At 40.5% G+C, this 23,150-nt stretch overlaps 1 protein-coding gene across 1 annotated transcript in view; it reads right to left on the bottom strand.

The window, feature by feature from the left end:
• Nucleotides 1-23,150, bottom strand: part of LOC120319842 (kinesin-like protein KIF26B) — a 128,962-nt gene that overhangs the window by 37,804 nt on the left and 68,008 nt on the right. The gene's annotated exons all lie outside the window — the stretch shown is intronic.

Here is a 23,150-nt window from a genome sequence, read left to right as displayed (position 1 = left end):
AATAGAATGCAAAAATCTTTGTTTCTGCTAAAACTAAATTGGACATCATGTTCTTGATTACCACCTGGAGATACATTTGGGAGTTGCTTCACTAAATACTACTTCATTTGCATTATGGTTACTCATAACAATATCATTTCAACACTGAGAAAATTAGAGATTGCTTCCATTATTAATTAGATCCCGTTTACTCAGATTTGTTAATTAAGATTTATACTTTAACATTTGATATTATCCATTCCTCAATTTTCTACTGATTGTTCTGTTCAAAAGGATCAACCTTATAATAGCCCACAAAAGGATACAAAAAGTGGAGCTCACTTACAGGCTCCTATATTCAAAAGGGTGGTCTTAATATCCCTTCCCCTATATTTTCAAACATAATTTTTCTTAGATGTGGGAGAAGTAAATTTAAAACAAGAATAAATGCAAACAGTATTCGATAATGCTAAAATTAATATATCAGGAAAATAACCACCAAGCTCAGACAGAAGGAATAAAGACTATTCACTGCTGGGAATCACTCCATCTTTATTATTTGATGACACATCTCTATTTTCACTAAAGTCCATAGTTATTCAGCTGTGGAGATTAAATGATTAATGAATCATGATATCTCTTATGTCAACCTTCCCAAAAAATAATTGTGAACAGAAGACCAGAGAAACCTGAATAACAATGAGAAGGCATTATCTAATTCTGACTACTATAAGAGCATCAGGAATGTGCATTTCCTCATCAACAAAAATGTTTAATATTACAATTCTTAAAGAAAACTCTTTACATTTGGATGAACTAGTTGTGCTGGCCTGGGAACCCTGAACATAGAAAGCACAGCATCAAAATACTGGTACCCAATACTTATGTTCACTTTGTGTAGATTATCATACAGGAATCTTTCCAGCCTATTTCTGCCTTCAGAATATTGACCCTTTGTAGACAAAAAAATAGCACAATCAAGCAGAAATCTTCATCTTACAGCAGAAGGAAGAACATTGATGGGGCCATCTAGATCTATGTAAAACAATTGTAGGATTGTTTTCTAAACCTTTTTTTTTTTAATGGAAAAAGCATTACTAGAAAACTGACTTCACCTTATTCAATCCCTTAAAAAAAAACAACTTCAGGGCCATGAGTAAGAAATCAAATACATGAACCAAGACAGAATGGATATGAACTTTCTTAATAATTAGCATATCTTAATAATCAATGTATAAATAACATTCCCACTTTATCCCTGAAACAAGTACTTTATAATTCTGCAAAAAATGGTCCAGAATGGCCTCTATAGATCATATTGGGGGGAAACAGATTACTATTATTTACATCAAAGCTTTCAAACTGATTGCTGGAATAGAATAACTGTAATGTTTCGGCATTAGTTTACTTTCTGTACCCTTCCAGGGGGGCTCCCGGTGAATTTAATGAGCAGCAAGTTTATTAGTCCTATAGGTGTGCATAAAACTGGCAGGAGTTCAAGCTATGTATAATCTGAGTTGCACAGCATAAGTAGCAGGAGGATGCCAAATTATATACACTGTTTGAGCTTCTTAGGCTTTAAAACTCAGCAGGAGACATTAGAGAAATAGGTCTGCTTGTGAGACTTACTGTCAACTTGAAAAGTCTATGGTATTTTGGCAGTCTTTCTAAACGTCCATCTGGGGAGGGGAATTCTGAGCTTTACAAAACTCAATCAGTTATTCAAGGTTATAATCACATGCTCCTTTTCTGATAAAGTTTAGTTGTGTTTCAGACAGAGGGTAAATTCAAAGCTACCAAGTTTGTATGCCTACCACACTGTAAACTTATATAGTATAGAACAGTGCCAGAGGTGGCACTCTGAGCCCTCTCTGTGGGCATGCGCGCCGTTGCCCCAGCAGAGTTCGCCAGAGTAGCGAGCACGTGGCGTTTGGAAACGACAGGGCAGAAAGTGAGTGAGCAAGCGGCGTTGGCCCCCTGGGGATGCCTCGGAGATGGACTGGCCTCCGCCGCCCTGGCCCCAGCCACACTCACCCAGTCTGCTGTGACCACTGCAACCACATTCACCCAGTGGGCCTGCCCCCCTCCTACTGAGGGCACCACAATGCTGATGCAGCCCTGGCACTTTGCGATAAATAAGTGGGTTTTGGGCACCCGGTCTCTAAAAGGTTCACCATCGCTGGTATAGAACATATGGGAAAGAATCAAATGATCCCAGGTTCAAAGAATCACATAGAAGAAATCACACAAATTACAAAGTTAAAAAAGGATTAGGCGGGTGGTGAACTATATATTGTGTATATAATTGGAAATATACCACCCATATAATAATGTTGTCTTATACTTCTTCCATTGTTTGTGTCTTTCACATATTTCAGCTTATTACTGAGTAAGACTGAAGCTCTTTTACTTCATTGCAAGGCATTTCTCAGACCAAAATCTTAAAGACAGTTTTAATACATTAATGTATAAAGCAACCTAGTCCCTTCTCTACATCCATTCCTCCTTGTGTGCAGCCATTTTTTTAAACTAGGATTTTCTCTAATGGATTGCGGGAATAGCCTTGAGAGACAGGAGGAAGAGCTGCAGCCTAGACAACTGTCTGATAAGAGAAAAAGTTCAAAGCAGGAACGGGGGTGACGAAACTGATCTTCCTCTAGTTCTCCGGAATGAAAAGGCAGGGGAAGAGGAAGTGCTTTTTAGACTTGCAAGATTCTGTTACTGTAAACTCACAATAAAGGAAGCATTAATATTTTGGGCTTTGGTTTCCTGATTAGGACCATCTTGAAGGGCTGACATCAGTCTCGCCATTATATTCCAGAGAACGAGGGAGGGTCAATTCTGAGGTGCTGGACAGTCAATTCTGAGATGCTTTCTCCATAAGAGCCGAGGTGGCGCAGCAGTTAGAGTGCAGTACTGCAGGCCACTTTAGCTGACTGTGTTCAGCAGGTCAGCGGTTCAAGTCTCACCGGCTCAAGGTTGACTCAGCCTTCCATCCTTCTGAGGTAGGTAAAATGAGGACCCAGATTGTTGGGGGCAATATAAAATATATATACATTGCTTACTGGTGTACACCGCTTAGAGAGTGCTTGCACTTAAAGCAGTATATAAGTCTCATAAATAAATAAAATCACCATTCCTGCTTTGGACTCATTCTCAAATCAAATAGTTGTCTAGGCTACATCTCCTCTTCCTGTCTCTCAAGGTCATTCCCTCAGCCCACTACATTTTCTTAAGGTGCCTGTAAATGCTGTATTCTTAGTAGATTATCAGATATCTATTAATAAAATTAGTGAACAGGCCTGTTCAAATTAGGGGCCACAAAGCAAATGTGTAAAGAAGTTTATAATAGATCTGGGGAAAGTATGAGAGAGATACTAAGGGGAAGAGATTGTCCTGAGACAGAGAGATAACATTGCATTGATTTTATTCAATATAAGATAGGTCAGAGAAGGTCTTGGATGGGCTTCCTAGATTTTGCTATTCTACCTTTCTATAATAAAAAGCATTCCTGGAATTCCTGCTGTGACTGTTTCTTAATTAATACTGAAGGACTGATAAAAATGTTAAGCATGGAGTATCGCATCAGTTATTCAAAGATCTCTTTAAGTACCAAAGGGGAAGCATTAATAAAGAAAATTATGTATTACACAGAACTAGATAGGATAACTAAAAGATTAAAAAAATCAGGAAGAAACAGAATTTTATCGAATATGGAATAAATTTTATAGATGGAGGGAAAAAATGGAGGTCACAGTAAAGAGATAAGTTAAGATAGAGATCAGAAATGTATAGTTGTATATAGATATATTATATGTAATTAATGTACAATATGGACTGAGATGTCAGTCAAAAACTATTTACCATGTTCAATGTTTTTTAATCCTTTTTTTCCCTTGTACTCAATAAAATCTTTTTTTAAAAAAAAACAGATCAGAAGCACAAGTTAAGATAGTCAAGAAAATGGTAAGTGAGCACCTGTCCACCCTAGATGAGTTCAAATCACCAGGACCAGACGATCTACACCCCAAGGTTCTGAAGGAATTGGCAGATATGATCTTAGAACCACTGAACTATATCTTTCAAAGATCCTGGAGCACTGGGGAACTACCAGAGGACTGGAAAAGAGCTGATGTAGTTCCCATCTTCAAAAAAAGAAAAAAAAATGGACCCAGGAAACTACAGACCTGTCAGCCTGACCTCAATACCTGGGAAGATCTTGGAAAAGATAATCAAGCAACGAATTGGCGAACACCTAGAGGCAAACAAAATCATTACCAAAAGCTAACATGGGTTTATCAAAAACAGACCATGTCAGACAAATCTTATTACATTCTTTGACCAAGTGACAAAATTAGTGGATCAGAGGAATGTTGTGGATATAATTTATCTGGACTTCAGTAAGGCATTTGATAAAGTAGATCACAACCTACTACTTGATAAGACAGAAAAATGTGGATTAGACAGCTGGATTCGTAGCTGGCTGACCGGCTGTACTAAGCATGTTGTCCTCAATGGAACTGCAGCTACATGGAGGGAATTGTGTAGTGGGGTGCCCCAGGGCTCTCTTCTGGGCCCAGTGCTCTTCAACATCTTCATCAATGATTTGGATGAGGGGATAGATGGGGAACTCATCAAATTTGCAGACGACACTAAGCTGGCAGGAATAGCCAACACTTCAGAAGATAGGCTTAAGATACAGAAGAATCTTGACAGACTTGAATATTGGGCGCTATCTAATAAAATGAAATTAAATTGTGAAAAAAAAAGGTTCTACATTTTGGCAAGAAAAACCAAATGTGCAGATATAGTATAGATGGTACCTTGCTCAATAGTAGCAACTGTGAGAGGGATCTTGGAATCCTAGTGGACAATCACTTAAATCACTTAACCAGTGGAACAACCTGCCTCCAGAAGTGGTGATGCGCCAACACTGGAAGTTTTTAAGAAGAAACTGGACAGCCATTTGTCTGAAATGGTATAGGGTTTCCTGCCTGAGCAGGGGATTGAACTAGATGACCTCCAAGGTCCCTTCCAACTTTATTATTATTATTATTATAAATATGAGCCAGTAGTGTGCTGCAGCTGCCAAAAAAGCCAATACAGTGCTAGGCTGCATTAACAAAGGGATAGAATCAAGATCACGTGAAGTATTAATACCACTTTAAAATGGCTTGGTAAGGCCACACTTGGAATACTGCATCCAGTTTTGGTCACCATGATGTAAAAAAATGTTGGGACTCCAGAAAGAGTACAGAGAAGAGCAACAAAGATGATTAGGGGACTGGAAGCTAAAACATATGAGGAATGGTTGCTGGAATTGGGTATGTCTAGTTTAATGAAGAGAAGGACTAGAGGTGACATGATAGCAGTTTTCCAATATCTCAGGGGCTGCCACAAAGAAGAGGGAATCAAGCTATTTTCCAAAGTGCCTGAAGGCAGAACAAGAACCAACTGATGGAAACTAACAAAAGAGAGAAGCAATCTAGAACTAAGGAGAAATTTTCTGACAGTTAGAACAATTAATCAGTGGAACAACCTGCCTCCAGAAGCAGTGAATGCTCCAACACTGGAAGTTTTAAAGAAGAGACTGCACAGCCATTTGTCTGAAATGGTATAGGGTTTCCTCCCTGAGCAGGGGATTGGACTAGATGACCTCCAAGGTCCCTTCCAAATTATGATTATGATTATGATTGTTGTTGTTGTTATGGCTTGGAAATAGGACACAAGAGTAAAGGAAAAGATTATAGCTACTTTGTTGCTGTTAGTTGCGAAGTCGTGTCCGACCCATTGCAACCCCATGGATAATATTCCTCCAGGCCTTCCTATCCTCTACCATCTTCTGGAGTCCATTTAAGCTCACACCTATTGCTTCAGTGACTCCATCCAGCCACCGCATTCTCTGTTGTCCCATTCTTCTATTGCCCTCAATCTTTCCCAGCATTAGGCTCTTCTCCAGTGAGTCCTTCCTTCTCATTAGGTGCTTCCTTCTCATTAGATATATAGCTACTAAAAGAGACCAAATTATCGTAAGAAACAATCATTTGGAAACTGATGTCTTATTTGGGAGCTTCTTGTGGGCATTTAATTGCTGAACACTATGCAGGGAAAAGCATGTAATGGATAGAGCACTGAAAGTATTTCTTATCCTACAGTTAAAACGAGAACTCTAAATTAGGCTGGAAACCTTGTACACCTGGCAGTCAGTATAATTTTTTTTATTAAGAAAAAAATTTATGACCATTCAACTCACTCTGTGACGCTGGGTGGCTTACAATGATAAAGCCCCAATATAAAGACCAATAAGCCCCCACCCCACTGGGGACAAAAATCAGGCGAGCCACTTGATGGGCTCCATATCACTCTGGAGTCCCCTTGGTTCTGCCAAGGTCTATTGGCAGAACCAGGTCTTCAGGGCCTTACGAAAGAGTATTATAGTGGGGGGGGGGCAATCTTCTCTCTATAGGGATAGCGTTCCTCAAGGAGGGTGCCACTAGAGAGAAGGCCCTTCTTTTTAGTCCTGCTTGATGGATCCCATAACATTCTCTGCCTTCCCAATCTGATGGGTTGGGTAGATATGTCCTTTAAATAACCTAATCCCAAAGCCATTAGAACAGAGGTCCCCAACCTTTTGGGCACCAGGGACTGGTTCCATAGAGAGAGGTTTTCTTGCGGACCAGAGGGGGCGTGGTTTTGTGTGCTGCCTGCATCCTGTGGATGGGGCTTTGCTTCTTTGTGCAGCCCAGTTCTTGGCATGCCATGGCCCGGTACTGGTCCACAGACCGGGGGTTGGGAACCCCTGATGTAGAGCTTTGAAAGTGACAACCAGCACTTTAAATTGGACCCAGAAGCAAATTGGCAGCCAATTATGCATTGGGTCTGTCTGGGGTAGTGCAACCCCCCCCCCAAGACCAGAGATGGCAATTTTACACAGACCAAAGAACCCCAAATCCAAAGCTATTCTGTTTTGCCGGGGTTCAACTTCAGCCACTGTTCTCCACCCAGGCATCACTAACATAAGCTCATTAACTAACTATACGGCTCCCACTATAGCAGTTCCCAGAAAGTTCCACTATACACCAATTGAATTGCATCTTTCTCAAAAATCATTAACAATAGCTTTACACAGAGCACCATGATTTATTAGTACATGAGTAACCATGGCAAGATCAGCCCTCCCCAGATAGGGTAGTGGCTAAACATCCATCCTTCCATCCATCTATATATACATAAATACATATTCCTATATTTCTATCTGACACTCTCCAATTAGCACATGTCCAAGACAACTCCCATGCTAAGTCCTTGTTGTTTGGAACCCTATTTAAAATCAGATGCTATCTTTCATCCATCAACCTATTTTTCTATCATTGCATTGCTATCGTATGTGGATTAGGGTTTAGTTTGTCATCTTCATTTATCCCAAAGCTGCTTTACCTCTACAGTGTCTTACAAAAGTCCAATTTCAAGAAAGCAAAATTCATAGGTAGGTGATGTACGGCAACATGCACCAACGGTCAAATCGAACATATTTTCTGATACTACCCAGGTCACATAGATATCAGGGCCAAGCTGCAGCACTCCTCTTCCTTTTCTCTATGCGTGCATACTGCAAGGGCCAAAAATACGTGTTACGCTGTGGGGATATAGCTTTGCCTGAATTGCTGTCTTCAGACTGTTTTACTAGCTATTACTGTGAGTTTATTTGAGAGCTTCTACATTTTGTCATGATTTATTTCCACTAGTGATGATTGATTACTGCTTTTTGGTTAGGATTTTTTATTTTGTACCTTTCTCTGAAGGCTCAGATTGGAAAAAGTATGTCCAAATGCAAACAAAAAGAAATAAAGCTTGCAGATGGAGATCAGAAGAAACTAAAAAGCAATAAAAGATATCTGAGCACAACTGAGCCACTTATTTGTACACATGCTGCAGAGAAACATAGCTTCTTAATGGGAAAACATAACAAAAACTTGGGCTAGGTGATCAATCACCTCCCACCAAATATTTGGAAGGTGAAAGAAGATGTGAGATCAAAGGCTGCATGACTGCCCTAACGTAAGTGTGACTTCCAGACTATCACTCCCAGTGTGAAATAAAACAGCTAATTAAGATACACTAATGGGAATAAAGTCTGTTTCTGTGATAGAAACCACACACACTTAAGACTTCTTTTTTTTATGTGGTTTTATTCCCTGCTTTAACTTGATGGCACAGAAGCTATTTTCCTAAGCAAAGTCTTTGTCGCTTTTCAGGAAATAGCATGAGAAACTGAATTATTTTAGCTTTATTTCTTCATGACTGAGGATTCTGGGAATTGCAGTCTCATCACATCTGGATGATTCCAGCCTGGATACCTTCCTCTAAAACAGAATTAACTGCTGAGACATACGACTTTCCCCATTTGGCTGTTGAAAAGCCAAAATTTCCAACTGTTAAAATTGCACCATTTCTGTTAAAATAACAAAATGCTCGAATAAACTGAAATCCACAGGAGTTTTGTGCCAAAGGGCCTGTGGTTTCTAGTGTGGTGAATACAAATTAGCAAACATGCTACTAGCAAATTATTTCTCTCTACTAAACAAGAAGCTGAAAGGTTGATTAACTATTGCTGAAAATGTACAGGGGTTCTTCCCCTAAAACAGTATACTTCCTTACCCACCCCCTTTAACAAACATGAAATGATCTATCTTGGTGCCATAGTATCTTATCAAAATTCTCTCTGTCCCTGCACCATAAATAAATAGTTGCAGCTTGTCTCTGCAAAATGTTCATTTGGAATCTACAGGAAATAGAAGCCACATTATATAATAATAATGCTATCCATTTCCCACTGATTTTTAAACAAACATTTTGCTGAGGCAAACCATGCATTTATTTCTTAAGAACCTTATGTGGCCAGAATTCCTCTTGAACCAACTATGATAATGAAAGGAGGTTATCTCCTCTATTCTATTTTTAGATATACAATACTTCCACCAGAATTAAAGTGGCTCACAATTCTTTTCCTAAATTATTGCATAATGCTCTTTATTTGTTCAAACTGCAATAATTAAGGATTATCTGCAAAATATATAATTATTTTTAAGGTACAGCAGAATACCTCTTAGGACAATTGCCAGTATCTTTATTAATTCATTTTAAAAATAGTTTAACCTTTTGAATAATTCAGGGCATGAAAGACTGCAGTTGGTAAGCCTTCTTTAACAGGACTGAAAGAGACCCATTGAAAACTGCATGCATCTTTACAGTTTTTCTCCCACTTGAATGAAATATATCCCAGGAAGACACCAGTTTTGTGGGAAAGGAAAGCAAGATAGACTCAAAAGAAGCTCCTGTTACTAAATGTTGCACTCTTGTGAACACTTTGGCACTTATCACCAATCGTGAACTAAAAACATACCATCCCGGCCTGATTAAGTCAATTGCTGACAAGCATGAATGAAGAAACAGCTTCACTTGGGTGGTCCAATGAATGAGGACTAAGATTACAAATCTCTTCCCAAGTATTCCCAAGTGCCCCTCTCTCTGCTCCTGACCACTGGGGTGTGGGATGAATGAATTAGAAGAAATGCTTTTAGTGTAGTTGGCAATGTTAGCCACTTAGGCCTCATATCAAAATAAATCCTTGCTTGGATTATAAGGTCATATGGAAAATTATCTAATCAATCAGATAGGAAAGTCTGGAAGATACTCCACAATTCTTTTTCAAGACCAACATCTCCACACCAGGGAAAAAGGAGTAGTTAAAAGAGAGAAGTCAGCAGCTCAAAGGAAACTGAGCATAATTTTGAGTTCTAATATATGCTATACACTGAATGGACCCATACATTCTGTATCGTACCTACTCTGTAAGTAATTAAACAATCAATTGTGCTTTATATTCAGATGGTACCACCTATCTTCAACAGAACTGCTACATTCAAAAAATTGGCACCCAACATTCTCACTAGCAAAAGCATCAAAATAAAAAAACAAAGATTTTTATGGCTAAAAAATAATAGCAAAAGGAAGTACTTTGCAATGTTCTTTGTAAACATTCAGGTTCCTACTGCTTTGCATCGATTCTGTACTTAAGCTGTCATTAAGTCAAGAAAAGATATAATTCTGTATTATCTTAGAAAATACAATATCATCTGCATTTACATTCCAGGATCTAGACAGGCCACTAATAATGCAATGATTTTATGAAAACATTCTCAAGCACTATCTACATTACAGATATAAGTACAATTTGCAATCATTCCCAAGGAATTGTGAACCACAAATCAACTAGCAACATGACTAGGCTATGTAGAAATAGAGGTAGAATCCATAGGACCATGTCTGAAGTAGATGATCCCTCAAGGGAAATTTTCTTTAACTTCTGGCTCATAGAAGATGGTAAAACAAAAATGGGTTTATGGTAAATATGTTTTACCCTTACATCCCTCGTTTTCTTTGTCTCACCTGCTGGCTCAGATGTTTCTGTCTTCCCTGCTCTAACCATACCAGGACAACAAAAGTAATCTGGGGTGGAGGTGCAGGCAGAGATCAAGTAGATTCAAAATTTCCAGTCCCAATAAGGAATAGATCTGTTGTCCCTACCCCTGTTCTGAGAACCAAGGATATGGATGGAATTAGGATTAGCTCCCTTAGGGCATAGATCTCAGCAATGGAGAGAGGCATGGGCACCTCCTATCTGGAAGATGGAAAGCAGAAGACTATAATCCCTGCTCCAAAAAAGTGTTTCAATTGAGAGAGGCAACTGCATTTAGATTGCTTCTGAAGGCAAATGAGGCAAGTCATTTTTTTGGGCCTCTCCAAGGCAGATTAGATTTAGAGGTCCTTATCTATAGGCAGCAGTTTACTAATATACTTCCTAAACATGCCTTCAGGGGCGTATGATCCATAATTTATATGGCTGCTCAGAGTCTTATTGCATAGATGGGTGGCCTTATAAATTTGATTCATAAATAAATCGGTAAACAATCCTCAGAAAGAGGATTGGAGAAAAAAACTGGAATAAAGGAATAAGTAGGAATAATTTAAAAAGAAAAGCAAATAGAGTAGAAGAGGAAAAGTGCAGAGTACTGAAAATTATTTGATAATTAATCAGAAAGATTTGTTTACAGTGTTATTTTGCCATCTCACCCGCCCACTGTTTCCCCAAGGTTGCTACTTCAATATTTCAATAAAAAAATAGCAGCCGTGAAGGACAATTTTCAGAGGAAAAACAATGCAAGAGTGAAATTCACGTGAACTATAGCACTTTTCATAATAAAAAAAGCAGCAGGTCATAATTAGAATTGTTTAAAATAGAAATGTGCTTAATATAGCTTATGTTCAGTCAAAAGTCAGCCTTCTCCAACTTGGCACCCTTCAGATACACTGAGATTATAAGGATCTTGCTAAAAATAGATGCCAATGTGTAGTATATAACCTGCAGGAGTTTTGAAAAACGAAGCTGTCCATTCCAACAATGTGGAAAGGCACAAATAGGTTTTGCTGAAGGTATGTGCACAATTTCAAGAACGATACACTCTTTTCCAACATACTAATTTCCTTCTATTTAATTAATTTCTGTCCATTCATAATCACACAACATTATTCAGTATTCTCAATGGATTTTCAACAGATTACCCCTTAGAATTTTTTCTCTATCTATAGCTACATACCTGAGGTTCTTTTGAGTATAGCCCCTCCAGTGGTCCTGTGTTGGCTATAAGTTTGTTAACACTGAGGTCCTTTAGGTTCCTTCATGTTCCATTTTCAAATTATGAATAACATTCATTCATTGACTGACTGCATTCATTGCCTAACATTTGCTAGAATGTCCGTTAGATATGTTATGCTTCAACAAATTCCACCAAACTCCACCAATGATCATTTGTGCTATCCATAAAGAGTCAGTATCCCAGAACTGTATTTGAGATTTTTAAAAAAAATGTTTGGTGTTGCTGTAATGTTAAACTGATTTTACTAAAAACCAAAGCTTCAAATTCATTTCTGGGAAAAGAAAGATTTTTATCTAATACTGAAATTCAGGAATTCTGATTTAAAAATGTTTCTTCTACGGGGCATATAGATGAGTTTTAAGTTGCAGACTAAAGGCTCTGGGGATTTTCTGTGTTGTTTTTAAGATGTGATTAAATGTGAACAGATATACTTACCCTGTAGATTTGGTCTGAAACTTTTAATTTTCCTACTGTATTGAATTTTAATGTTCAATAACAATTAAACTTCCTTCTCAGCAGCAATTGAATAGTTATATATATATATATATATATATATATATATATATATATATATATATATATATATATATATATGTAGGTCTTTGGTTGTTCGGGTTTTCTCCCGCGTAAAATTGGAAGTGTCTTGGCGACGTTTCGACGAAGTCCCATTCGTCATCTTCAGGCTGGTGTTTTCAGCTTCGTGCTTCGAGTAGCAATTGCTACTCGAAGCACGAAGCTGAAAACACCAGCCTGAAGATGACGAATGGGACTTCGTCGAAACGTCGCCAAGACACTTCCAATTTTACGCGGGAGAAAACCCGAACAACCAAAGAAAACCTCAGAAATATATATATATAGAAATAAAAACAAAAATGCGACTCTTGGGGGTATTCATATTGTCAAAATAATGATCACCAAGAGAATATCTATCAAAAATAGAATTTAATCCACCAAGCTTTCGTCAAATACATTTGACATCGTCAGGGTTAAAAGGCAAACGCCGGGGGAAGTCTTATATACAGTTGTTTAATGCCTGTTTCCGGCTCTTGGAGCGTGTCATCGGCCCCAGCTGATCGAGTTGAGTCTCAAGCGCACGCCCCACATCAGCATCTATCCTCTTTCCATTGCTAATTTGCATTCTGTCATACGTTACTCCGTTAGCTGTTTCAGAGTTGGGGGTCAGGATCTTTTTGTCTCCCCTGCTCATAACTCCCCCACCATCCCACACACGGCTTCCCTTAGGGAGCGGGGGTGGGTAATTATTTAAATTGCTTCCAATATCCCTGCAAGCCCCAAGACCACTTTGATCTTGTTTATCTATCCCTCGGGGTTGTAACGCAGGCTCATAGTCACCACCCATGCTATTCCTCCTCCCCTCCTCCTTCCCGTGAGTTCTCCTAAATGATCTACTGTTCGTTTCCACGCTCTCTCCCTTGCGCACACTCAAGATGTTTTCTGCCATTGTCCCATTGTCAGTGCCTTGTTGTTCCGTCCATTGTCGGTAAGCACCATTCCCACTCATCCCCAATTCTCCATTCTCACTCCGTACGGGGCTCTTCCCCTTTAATTGCAGTCGCTGTTTCACTCCGCAGCTTTGTGTTGAGAATGTCAGAGGGGGGTGCCTTCCTCTGCTCGACTGCGACCGGGTTATCATAATGTGCCTGGTAGTATCCTCAAAGGGGGATTCATCCTCGTTCTCATCGTCCTCGTTAGACTTTATTATATTCCGTTTTCCTTCCGGTTCCTCAAGCCCCACTCCATCTCCATTCCGTCCCAAAAAGAGTCTGCTCCCGGCGGATCGTGGCAAACCTAGCCGCAGTTGTCCGCTGGAGTTAGTCTGTTGTCGATCCGGGAGGGAGGAGCTGTCAATAAGAGGCTCCATTGGTGTAATTACGCAGGGAGGGGGGCCGGGTGGTATTTTGATTACAAGTTTTTTGATTGGGTCCCCCCCACATGTTAGTACGGTTGCTGGCACTCCACATTTTCAGAGCTTGGTGCGCTGCACACAAGTCTACGCGCCGATTGATGGACTCCGTTCCTGAAAACCATGCCTCTTTCAGTAGGCGACCTCCTTTTGTCGTGTCGTTGGCCAAGATTTGGGCATTCTCAAAGTCAAAGCAATGGTCGTATTCTGCTACATGGGCCCAAATCTGCGAATGTTGTTCGCCTCGTCTAATAGCCAACCTATGCTCATGTAGACGAGTCTTAAGTCTTTTTGAGGTCTCGCCTACATAATTACTCTGGCACCCCGTGCAGTTGATCTTATAAACTATAGCTGATCTCTCGGCGGTAGGGAGCTGGTCCTTGGGGCGCATCACTTTAGCTCGTAAGGTCTGGGTAGGTTTGTGGGCTACCTGTATATTGTGGGGTGCCAGAAGCCTGGCTGTGGCTTCTGACACATTACTAATGTACGGTAGAGACACCCGTACGGTTCGTGTCCGGGGTTCCTCTCTTTGCTGTCCGTTTCGGGGGTCTGATACCATACTGTGTCGCTTAATAAACCTTAGGGGGTACCCATTCATCCGGCATATGCGGAATAGATGTTTTCTTTCTTCTGCCTTAGACTCCATGGTGCTGCAGTGCGATTGCACCCGTTTAAACAAGGTCTTAATGCAGCTGGCTTTATGGGAGGCCGGATGGTTGCTATGGAAGTGGAGGATTCGGTCCGTATGGGTGGGCTTCCGATAGACCTTGGTGTTCAAAGTTCCATCTAAGGAACGTTGGACCAATACGTCCAAAAAGTCTATCGAGCCCCGGATCTCCTCCTCCACCGTAAATTTAATGTCCGGATATATTGAGTTTAACACTCCCATAAAGCCAGCTAGATGACACCGTTTGACGACAGCAAAGGTGTCGTCAACATACCGTGCCCAAAACTTGGGCTGTTGACGGGTCATGGCCTCGTGTTCTAATTGTTGGAGAACCGCTTCTGCCACCACGCTGGATATTGGGGAGCCCATCGGTGTGCCCTTGACTTGCTCATATATACTGCCTTGAAAGGAGAAATAAGTTGTAAGACATAGCTCAATGAGTTGCGCCAGATCCCCAGGTTGCAGGGAATCCCGGTGTCCAGTTTTTCCTAGTTTCTCTAATTGATCTCTTAGGATTCTTAGGGCCAGATCCTGGGGGATGGAGGTAAAGAGTGAGGTGACGTCAAAAGAGACCATCACCTCATCCTCCTCCACCCTAAGGGTCCTAATCCTTTCCAAGAATTCCTCCGCGGATCTGACTGTAGTAGGGCTGCCATCGACCAGGTAGGATATGCGATCACTAAGCCACTTCGCCAGCCCTGAAATGGGGGTGCCTCTAAACGACACAATAGGGCGAAGTGGAATATCCTCCTTATGGACCTTTGGCAGCCCATAAAACCTTGGGAGCGCCGAATCATTGGGCCGTATTCTCCTTAAGGTGTCTTCGTCAAGTTTCTTAGACCGTTTAAAACCGTCAAGTAACTTGTTGATTTTATTTTTCAAGGCCACCATGGGGTCTTTCTTAATGATTCTGTAAGCTGTCCTGTCATTTAATAACTGCAGCGCTTTGGCCACATAGAGTGCCCTGTCCATCACCACTGTGGCCCTCCCCTTATCAGCGGGGAGTATCACAATGGTGTTGTCCTTCTTAAGATGTTCCAGGGCCTCCGTTTCGTCCCTAGTTAACACTTGGTGGTGCAACCATCCAGCCTCCCATAAAGCCAGCTGCATTAAGACCTTGTTTAAACGGGTGCAATCGCACTGCAGCACCATGGAGTCTAAGGCAGAAGAAAGAAAACATCTATTCCGCATATGCCGGATGAATGGGTACCCCCTAAGGTTTATTAAGCGACACAGTATGGTATCAGACCCCCGAAACGGACAGCAAAGAGAGGAACCCCGGACACGAACCGTACGGGTGTCTCTACCGTACATTAGTAATGTGTCAGAAGCCACAGCCAGGCTTCTGGCACCCCACAATATACAGGTAGCCCACAAACCTACCCAGACCTTACGAGCTAAAGTGATGCGCCCCAAGGACCAGCTCCCTACCGCCGAGAGATCAGCTATAGTTTATAAGATCAACTGCACGGGGTGCCAGAGTAATTATGTAGGCGAGACCTCAAAAAGACTTAAGACTCGTCTACATGAGCATAGGTTGGCTATTAGACGAGGCGAACAACATTCGCAGATTTGGGCCCATGTAGCAGAATACGACCATTGCTTTGACTTTGAGAATGCCCAAATCTTGGCCAACGACATGACAAAAGGAGGTCGCCTACTGAAAGAGGCATGGTTTTCAGGAACGGAGTCCATCAATCGGCGCGTAGACTTGTGTGCAGCGCACCAAGCTCTGAAAATGTGGAGTGCCAGCAACCGTACTAACATGTGGGGGGGACCCAATCAAAAAACTTGTAATCAAAATACCACCCGGCCCCCCTCCCTGCGTAATTACACCAATGGAGCCTTTATTGACAGCTCCTCCCTCCCGGATCGACAACAGACTAACTCCAGCGGACAACTGCGGCTAGGTTTGCCACGATCCGCCGGGAGCAGACTCTTTTTGGGACGGAATGGAGATGGAGTGGGGCTTGAGGAACCGGAAGGAAAACGGAATATAATAAAGTCTAACGAGGACGATGAGAACGAGGATGAATCCCCCTTTGAGGATACTACCAGGCACATTATGATAACCCGGTCGCAGTCGAGCAGAGGAAGGCACCCCCCTCTGACATTCTCAACACAAAGCTGCGGAGTGAAACAGCGACTGCAATTAAAGGGGAAGAGCCCCGTACGGAGTGAGAATGGAGAATTGGGGATGAGTGGGAATGGTGCTTACCGACAATGGACGGAACAACAAGGCACTGACAATGGGACAATGGCAGAAAACATCTTGAGTGTGCGCAAGGGAGAGAGCGTGGAAACGAACAGTAGATCATTTAGGAGAACTCACGGGAAGGAGGAGGGGAGGAGGAATAGCATGGGTGGTGACTATGAGCCTGCGTTACAACCCCGAGGGATAGATAAACAAGATCAAAGTGGTCTTGGGGCTTGCAGGGATATTGGAAGCAATTTAAATAATTACCCACCCCCGCTCCCTAAGGGAAGCCGTGTGTGGGATGGTGGGGGAGTTACGAGCAGGGGAGACAAAAAGATCCTGACCCCCAACTCTGAAACAGCTAACGGAGTAACGTATGACAGAATGCAAATTAGCAATGGAAAGAGGATAGATGCTGATGTGGGGCGTGCGCTTGAGACTCAACTCGATCAGCTGGGGCCGATGACACGCTCCAAGAGCCGGAAACAGGCATTAAACAACTGTATATAAGACTTCCCCCGGCGTTTGCCTTTTAACCCTGACGATGTCAAATGTATTTGACGAAAGCTTGGTGGATTAAATTCTATTTTTGATAGATATTCTCTTGGTGATCATTATTTTGACAATATATATATATATATATATATATATATATATATATATATATATATATATATATATATATATATATATATGCTTATATATAAGCTTTAATCTCATCTTAAACATGATTTTATTGATACATAATCATTTTTCTGTTTTTCTGCCTGATTTATTTGACTGCCCAATTCACAAAATGCAACTTCTAGGCAACTTCCTAAGTTTTAGGGACATAAAAAATACAATAAACTTTCAGAACAAAAAATAACAGAGTAATAGAAATACAGAATCAACCAAACACATATCACATTCATAATATTTGTTTCTAAATCTATGCCTGGCCCAATACCTGGGGAAGAACCATGTTCTCCTAGGACCTAGGTTCTACCAAGCAACCTTGCTTCATAGAAGCAACTCAAAGCATGCCCACTTTCATAGTCCAAGCAGAAAAAATTGGGGACAGGGAGTTCTGCAAATAACTCAGCCATATGCCAGGAAAGGCTTTGTAGGCGATAACCTATATCCTCCTTCAGATGTCCTTTTTCCAAGCTAAAATATAAACCCTTCAGAGTCACTTAGGTGAGATGAAAGGTCTATAAATTAATTAATTGTTTCCCCAAATTCTAGCCTTTTCTTATACAGAAGGTATTTGAGTCTCCTGATCATTTTGATAGTGAGGCTATTCCTCTCTGTGCCTAATTGTTTTTTCCTCAGATTGGCATTCTATTAATCTGTCTAGAACAGATATTAAACCGACTACCTATAATTTCCTCAATGTACCCTTGATCCATTTTTTAAATTTAATGTGACAATGGTTATCTTCCAGTCCTGTGGCGCTGAACTTGATTTAAGGAGATAACCTGATTTGACAAATCAAGGAGGAAGCAATTTTAGTTCTTTGTTCTTGTTATTTTAAAACCTCCAGGTTTACAAAGAGATTTGGTCCTCCTGACACTTACTTTCAGGCTTTTTTCACCAGTTCCCTCCCTCCCACCTTCTTTTTTGTTTAGATATTTCCCCTTTTGTAATATAATGTGATAGTTTCCTATTTATATGTATGCTAAATATATAATAGTATTGTGGTTATTGGTTCCTATTGGTTCCAGAGTACTTACATCTCATATGAGTTCATGTAATACTTAAGTTGCTTCAAAGTACACCTGTTCATTTAATCGTAAGGTTTCTAGAAACTTGATTCCTTTATTATGGACAATCACAATGAGAACTGCTCATTTGATGGCTTCCCAATTGCTCCGACAACCACTCCCAAGATCACACTGAGCATTCTGATCAGGTGGGTGATAGTATCCCACTAGGTCCAATTCATATTTGATGCTTCGATGTAAGGTCAGGTGTGAACAAATAGATCCACATGTGAAAATTCAATTAGCTATTTTATTACTCATGCTTATTCCACAAGAATCTTCCTAGAGTGGTAGTTTGCACCTGGGCCAGACTAGATAAGGTTCTACGGCATTCGGGGAGGCGGGGCGGACTTTGCCTTCTTGTGTCTACATAAAGATTCCAAACTAATTCCCTGCTTGACTCCTTCCCTTGGTTTGGCCAGTCTCTCTCCGACAAGGAATCTAGTCTTGCAATGATTTCCAGTACGCAAGATTACATAACTTCCCTGAGGTAGTAAGCAACATCTCCTACAGTTCACTCAATCTAATAGATTATTTACTTTTTATTTTCTCATATGAAGTTCATACTTCACATTTCTTTTGAAATTTTTTTTTAAAAATATTTCTTTTGTAACCCATTTTAGGCAAACCATTGATTTGGGAACATGTAAATTTTAATGATGGATTTTATGAAAGTCTGAGAACAAAAGTTCCAATCATAAAAAGATATTATATATAATTTTGAACACCATAAATCTTGAAAATTAAAGCCCCTTTTATTTTGCATCAATACTAATATTTTCATTTTTATATAGTAATTGTAGATTTTCTCAATTTTTTATTTTGTACTTTAACATCTTTTTTTTTCTTGTTTTTATTTCATAACCTTATAATTATTACTGTTTAAAATAAATATTTCAATTGTATTATATCTATGAATGCCCTCTGTTCATCTCAATAAAGCTTTATTTTCAATTTCCAACTCACAGAATCATCTTCAATGGATGAATCTTAGCCATTGCGTTTTGAAACAGTAAGAAAAATTGTTCCCAGCCCACTTGGTCAAGTCATGTGTCATTTTACACACCTGAAACATGCCCTGATTTAGTTCTTCTTTTTCCAGGCTAAATAATCTTCTGGTCTTTTCTTCTACAAAATAGCAATAGCACTTAGACTTATATACCGCTTCACAGTGCTGTACAGCCCTCTTTAAGTGATTTACAGAGTCAGCATATTCCCTCCAACAATCTGGGTCCTCATTTTGCTGACCTTGGAAGGATGGAAGGCTGAATCAACCTTGAGCACCCCGAATCGAACTCCTGGAGTGAGCAGTGAGTTAGCCTGCAGTATTGCATTCTAACCACTGCGCTACCACCACGCAATATGTTCAAGCACCCTGATAATACTGGTTGCCCTCTTTTGGTTTTGGTTGCCATCTTCCACATTTTTTTTCCAGATCTATTATTTATAGGTGATAACCTATATTCAAATATGGTGGCCATAGTTAGATAAGTTTAAATGTTTAATTTCAGAAAATTTATTCAATTTAGCCTATTTGAAATTCAACATATGTTGCAAGCATTTGTGTCAGAAGCACTAAGGCACTTTGGGGTTGAAAAAATTAGCCAGTGATATCACTGTTGCCCAGGGGATCCCCAACTGGGGGCTCCTTTCCTGTCCCCATTAACGTGCCCACAGAAGTGGTACCTATCTATTTACTCACAATTAATTGTTTTCAAACTGCTAGGTCAGCAGAAGTTGGAATGAATGATGGGAGCTCCCTCCCCATCATGCAGCAGGTTTGCTGACTGTCAACCCAGCATCCTAACCATGCGAACCACCACGGTCCTTAACATGTGTTGGGGAGATACTTCACTTTTCAAGTTTCTTGTTCAGGAATATTGCTATAAGAAAGAATTTGTTCTTGAAATCCATTCTAATAGCAGCTTACAAATTCTGATACAAGGCACATCAGTTTACACACCTTCAGAAATATAGCTACATAATATTGTGTGGTTCAGTATTCACTAATAATGAAGTTACAGTTTAAAGGTATAAACATTATGCAGAAAGCATAACCTTTGGAGAAAAACTCATGCTTGTAGGCAACAGGAGGCTGGCAGAAGACAAGACAGCTAAATGCTACCATTGATTTATTTATTTTACTTGTATCCTGCCTTTATTACTTTTATGAATAACCCAAGGCAACAAATATATCCAACACAACTTTTTCCTCTTACTTTTTCCCACAACAACCCTGTGAAGTGAGAGTGATTGGCCTAAGGTTATCCAGAGGATATCATAGACATCAATGTAAAAGAAGTGGAAAAAAAGGTTCCTGTCCAACTGGTGTGCAGTGGGGGTCACAAAGGGTCAGAGACAACTGAAAAAAAATCTGTATGGGAGCCATAACTTGGATGAGGAAAAAATATTTGTGTAAATACACAAAAGCACTCACATTGGTGTATGATATTATTTCAGAGACAATGGCACTTATATTTGAACTAATTATTTATGTGAATTCTTCACATATTACTGTGTTATCTGGTCATAGAATAGACTGAAGGGGGGGGGAAGCTTTAAGGGGAGTTAAAATTCTTTCCTATACTATGTAACCAAAGTCTGCAATTAGAGCCCAATATTGATATCAGCAGGTGTTTTCCATTTAAAACTAAAAGCCTATATTTCAATCTATATCTGTAATGGATTTTTCCGGCAGCATCTCAAAATAGCACTTCCTGATAATGAAGGACTTTAAGAACTATAAAAAATAACATACTTTTGTTATAATTCACAATCATCTCCCAAATAGTATGATTAAAGGTTAATTCCGTGGTCATTTCTGCCTTAGCAAGCATAGGATATATTCCTGAACTGATTTGTTTTATGTGCTTGCGTTTCCATGGAGAAAAATGCTTCATCTGAACATTAGAAAATGTTGTGTGTATGATTTTAAAAGATCTTTGTAATGAGATGGTGAGAGCAAGACTACAGACCACCAAGGAAGTGTGCGTGATTGGTTTGTCCTGTACTGTCCAACTAATGGAGCTATTACCTACAATCAAATCTCTTCTGCCCAGAGTTCACATAAGAAAGCTTCCAATTTCTGTGAAACCCGAGTATGAAATGTTGCAAAATCTAGACTGGAGAAGTTAAAGATGGGAGCATTAACCTTTTGAGGAAGATGTTAGTAGATTTGAGTGCATATATTTTCATTTTCAGTGACAGTCAGCACTTTGACACAGAGAAACATTCAAGGTTCGAAGGTGTTTTAGATAGCCAAGCTGATGAATATGTTCAAGCAGCGGTTCTCAACCTGTGGGTCGGGACCCCATTTGGGCTCGAACGACCATTTCACGGTGGTCGCCAAACAATGCAGTCCGCCATTTTTCCCCTTTTCCTTAGCTGTGCTACTCCCTTTTATTCTATTGGCTTTTGAAAGCTAATAGAATAGACTCCCTTGAATAGAGTCTAATTCTATTGGCTTTCAAAAGCCAATAGGAATTGTCCAGGCTGTCTCTGCCCTGCTGAGCTTGCCAAAAGTCCCATTCTGCAAACAGTGCTGCAAGTTGTCTGCAGCGAAGGCGAGCTGTCTGGAAGTTTCCACTCCTCCCTGCTGAGCAACTACTAAAAATGTAAGTAAAAGAGGACCAGGGGTGGAAATTTCCAGACAGCTCGCCTTCGCTGCAGCACCGTTTGCAGAATGGGACTTTTGGCAGGCTCAGCAGGGCAGAGACAGCCTGGACAATTCCTATTGGCTTTTGAAAGTGGGAGGTGGGAGGCCGGCGAGCGTAGGGAGGGTTGCTGGTGCACGTGAGGTCTGGCGGGTGCCTTACCTCCCTTGGGCTGGGCCAGCTGGTGGCCCAGCTGGTGGTCACCCTGCGCCGTCGCTGCCCCTTGCCAGCTATGCCTCGGCCGGCGCAGGGGGCGGCACCACGCATGTGCGGCGCTCCCGGGCAGGGAAAGTCCTCGACTTACGACTGGTTGAGTAGTCCTCGACTTACGATCGGTTGGGGGTCGCAGCATTAAAAAGGTTGAGAATCATTGTGTTAAAGGTTAAACCAGCATATCCAACTATCTCAGAAACAGTCCTAAAGGTACTGTAATTGTTTTCATACTAGAGCCAGCAAGATGTACGGTAGTTCCTTCAAGCCAGTCCCATCTGCAGTCTAGCTGCAATCTTTCGAATCAACAGTATTTTTAGGCAAGGCTTTGTATTATCCCTGCATTTGGAAGCATCAGCTGAAACAATACTTTTTACTGAAGGTAATAAAAATAATTAGCTAAAATATTTGTTAAACAACTTAAGAAGAATGCAGTAAGCAAACAAAATAGTATGGTAGCAATTAGCACTCTGACCTAAGGTCTCCATAGACCTTTCCCACATGAACTTCACTGAAACAGCCTGATCCTCAGGAGAAGAAACCAGCTAAAAACCCTTATGAAAAATATATTATGATTTAGCCAGCAATTAAATGGATTGGCCGTTTTCCATCCAAATGAATTACATACAGGTGATCCTTGACTTACAACCAAAATTTCTGTTGCTAAGTGAGACTGTGGTAAGTGAGTTTTGCCCCATGTTACAACCATTCTTGTCACAGTTGTTAAGTGAATGACCATTTGCCTGAAATGGTATAAGGTTTCCTGCTTGATCAGGGGGCTAGACTATAGGACCTCCAAAGTCCCTTCCAACTTTGTTATTCTGTTACTAGTTAAATTAGTAACCCGGTTGTTAAGTGAATCTGGCTTCCCCATTGGCTTCACTTGTTAGAAGGTCGCAAAAGGTGATCCACAAGACTTTGGGACTCTGCAACCATCATAAATATGAGCCAGTTGCCAAGTGTCTGAATTTTGATCACATCAGCATGGAGATATTCATGCTGATATTCATATTTATGACAGATGCTATGTCCCAGAGTCATGTGATCCCCTTTTGCGA

Source organism: Crotalus tigris, unplaced genomic scaffold (assembly GCF_016545835.1).
Source record: "Crotalus tigris isolate CLP2741 ecotype Arizona unplaced genomic scaffold, ASM1654583v1 scf7180000020974.397596, whole genome shotgun sequence".
In the NCBI taxonomy this organism is placed as follows: domain Eukaryota; kingdom Metazoa; phylum Chordata; class Lepidosauria; order Squamata; family Viperidae; genus Crotalus; species Crotalus tigris.
This window is presented reverse-complemented; position numbering and strand designations above follow the sequence as displayed.